The following is a 4,346-nucleotide window of genomic DNA, read 5'->3' as shown; positions in this document are numbered from 1 at the left end:
AACTCATATTAATTAACATTAATATTATTAATATCAATCATATGAAATATATTTTTGTTAAAATTGGTAAGAAACCTCTATTTTTCCTTAATACATTGAAATATATTTTGTGGTAATCTCGATTATGCATTGCATGGTGTTAACTTTTGGGTTGGATTATTGTTTGTATATACCTTGTATGTCTTCTTGGAAACTTTTTGGCTAGATTATTGTTCATATATATAAACAATAATTAGAGTTCATTAATCCTCTTAACCAATGGCCTTACATGGTTTACGAATGGTGGTTTAATGCAACCAGAAAATAATTTAACTCAGAGAACTTGAAGAGTTATAATCCGTGTTCATTAATGCTCTTTACCCATGCTTTTTACATTGTTTACCAATACTCTTTTAACACAATAAAAACTAGATGACAATAAATAAATAAATAAACGTAACATAATTATCTTAATTGAGAACTGTCTCGGGATATTTACATTGTATTTTTTTGAAACGATTTTTAAATTATTATATCCATAGTTATATATGGAATAGTATGTTGTAATTATTTTGTGCAAAATTAATTTAAATATTAGTTTAGATTTATTTAATTCTCGATCTATCATGTGTCCAGAGGGATCAAATCCCTTGAGGTGCAAGTTTTATTTTTGGAGTGTAGAATTTGAGAAAGGATTGTATTTTGAGGGATTTGATCCCTCTAGGTGCATGATAGATCCGGAATTAGATGGATCTAGGCTGGTTCCAGTTGAGGGCAACAATGTCACATTTTTAGATTATCATTATTATGTATATAATTGAGATAAACTTCATACTTTGAAATTTACATTATGTTTTTTTAACTTGACATGACCATATCGTTCGCTTCTTTAATTTAGTCTATGTTGCTTGTCTTGAATGGTTTGTACATCTATGTTTGGATGCTTTGAGTGGTTTGTGTCTTTATGTGTTTGGATTTCGATGGTATTATCTATGAATGTTATATTTGTTTTTTTATATTTCTATATGTATATGTAATTGTCTGTTAGTAATTAGTTGGTGATGAAGAAGGGAGACAATCTTGTCAATAGTTTGCAGGAGGATTGATACTGCACATCTATTTCATTTAATTTTCGGTATCACAACTTTTGAAAACTAATTAATTCATAATAGTGTCCCTCTAAGTATTACTAAATATATCTTGAAGAGTAGTTTTAATAATTTACTGCGTCAAGATTACTCTTGAAATTTTAGGTATCACAACTTTTGATAGCTAATTAATTCTTAATAGTGTCCCTCTAACTCCATAGTGTCACAACTTTTGACATATTAGTAGTGGCACTATTAGTTTTGTCATATTTTCATATTGATTATATGAAAATAACAATGGAAATCATAAACCATTCAAATATTTAACTCAAGCTATTGTAGTAAGCATCATACCTTGTCTCTCTTGCTCTCCAATATTAATAGGTTGAATTACTATAACCCAAAAATCAATGCACATTGTTAATAGTTTTTTTGTGCTTACACTAAAATCAATGCACATTGTTAATCCAATCACTGTAATATTAATGTATCATCATACATCCACTTATATCAATCATAAATCAACATCTACACTGAATACAAGCAATCAAACAGGATTAGAAAATAACATCTACATTGAAATCAATGCATCTAATGCAAGCAGTCATATAGGATTATAAACCAACATCTACATTGAAATCAATGCATCTAATGCAAGCAATCAAATATAATTAGAAAACAACATCTACACTAAAATCAATGCATCCAATGCAAGCAATCAAATAGAATTAGAAAACATCTATATTGAAATCAATGCATCTAGTGCAATCAATCAAATAGGATTAGAAATCAACATCTACATTGAAATCAATGCATCTAGTGTAAACAATCAAATAGAATTAGAAAACATATACACTAAAATCAATGCATCTAGTGCAAGCAATCAAATTGGATTAGAAATCAACATCTACATTGAAACCAATGCATCTAGTGCAAGTAATCAAACATCATTAAAAATCAACATCTACACTGAAATCAATGTACCTAGAGCAAGCAATCAAATAGTATTAGAAATCATCATGTATGTTAAAATCAATGCATCTAGCGTAAGAAATATTCTTCCCTCTCTTCCCCCTCCATCTATATCTATATCTCCCTCCATCTATCCTTCTTTGTCTCTCTATCCCACCCCCAAACATACACTCTCTCTCTACATCTCTCCCTTGTCACTCCCTCTCTCTCTCTCCACATTTCTATCTCCACTTCTCTCTCTCTATGTCTTTATTATTCCCTCCCTCTTTCCATTTCCAACTCCATCTCTTTGTGTCTCCCTCTCTCCTCCTCTCTCCCATTCCCTTACTCTTCTCTCTTTTCCTTCCTCTTTATCCCTTTCTCTCCCCCCATCCCTCTCTTTCTTTCTCTCTCTCTGCCCTCTAACCCTATCACTTTCTCCCTCCCTCTAGCCTTCTCTCACTCTCTCGCCCCTCTCCTTCTTTCTATCTTCATTCCTCCTCTCCCCACTAATATAGTTTATTTCCTTTAGTGCAAACAATAAAATAGGATTAGAAATCACATCTACACTAAAATCAATGCATCTAGTGCAAGAAATCTTCTTCCCTCTCTCCCCCCTCCATCTATATCTATATCTCCCTCCATTTCTCCTTTGTCTCTCTATCTCACCCCCCAAGCACACATGCTCTCTCTCTCTCTCTCTCTCTCTCTCTCTCTCTATATTTATCTATTTTTCCCTCTCTCTATCTCTATCTTCTTCCCTCCCTTCACCTTCCATGTATATCTCTATCTCCCTCTGTCTATATTTTCTTTCTATATCACCCCCAAAACATACACACTCTTTCTCCATACCTATCTATCTCTCTCTCCCTCTTCCTCTCCCTCACTCTCTCTCTTCCCTTTCTCTCCCTCTCTCCCCCCTTCTATCTCTCTTCCCTCCTACTCTCCTCTCTCCCTCTCTCTCAATCTTTGTTATCACTCCCTCTCACTCTCTCCATGTTTCTCTCTATTTGTCTTTATTCTTACCTTCCTCTCTCTCCCCCTGGCCCCCCCCCCCCCCCTCTCTCTCTGCCCTCCAACTCTATCACTATCTCCCTCCCTTTCTTTCTCTCCTCCCCCCTTCTCTTTATCTCTCCTTATTTGTCTTTCTATCTTACCCCAAGCATAAACATTCTCTCTCCATCTCTTCCTTGTTACTCTCTCTCTCTCTCTCTACTTTTCTTTCTTTATGTCTTTCTTCTTCCCTCCCTTTCTCTCCTTCCAAATCCATCTCTCTATCCCTCCATCTTCTCTTTTCTCTCACTCCATCTATCTATCCACCTCTATCACTCTATTTCTTTGTTCTTCCCTCCCATATATATCTAGAGTTAATATATATCATTATAATATAAAAAATTTAATATTATATTAAATTTAATATTGTATTAATTAAAAGTTATTAAGTTGAATAATATCGATATTATAATATATTAATATTAATCTTAGATTTAAAGACATTTTACTTGTCCAAGAATAAGACCTAGGTGGGAAACTTGTCAGTTGTTCCACTCAATTTAGGAGAATCCCTCACCATAAAAATGTCTCCCTAGGCCATTCAGTTATTAAGTTGAATAATATTAATATTAATATTAGATTCAATAATATTAATATTAAATTAGATTTAATAATATTAATATGAATATGAATATTAGTCTTTCAATATTAATATTAGATTTAATGATGTTTTTTATATGAAATGATAACAAACAAAATTTATAATGAAACTACATCGAATGAATATTTTCAAATATTACAATTTTGACGTAGAAATATTTTTGTGTATAGAGATTTTAATATATCTATAGGATATGATTTTCCTTTTAAAGATTCATTTTACAAATAATTAACTAAAAGAAATATTAAAAGATTTTACAGCAAGATTTTTTTTTCTTCTTTGTGTTGAATTAACTTTTTTACTTTGATTTAAGAAATGGTAGTGGCTTTAGTAAAGAGTAAAGATGTTTAAAATTTTACCTAATTTGGAATTTTAATGTGGTAAAATTTTTTGTTGAAGGTAAACTTGTGATCTATTCATATTCAAAGTATACGATAAAAAACTATTAACCGCATGAGATTATTGTATTGTAATTTTTTTATCTAAACACGTGAGATAATTGAATAGTTGTTTTTTTATCTATATAATTATTTTCATTTTTTTGGGCCAAAATTATTTTTTTATATTTTCATTATTATTATTTATTGGAGAAATGAACATAAACATTATTTATTTTTATACTAACTAAAATTTAACTTTGAGCACAAACATACTTACACATCAAAGTCATAACC

Source organism: Pinus tabuliformis, chromosome 3_2 (assembly GCF_031772625.1).
Source record: "Pinus tabuliformis cultivar Carrire ecotype Pingquan chromosome 3_2, CPIR1, whole genome shotgun sequence".
Lineage (NCBI taxonomy): Eukaryota > Viridiplantae > Streptophyta > Pinopsida > Pinales > Pinaceae > Pinus > Pinus tabuliformis.
The sequence above is the reverse complement of the archived record's forward strand: the minus strand, read 5'-3'. Positions refer to the sequence as shown.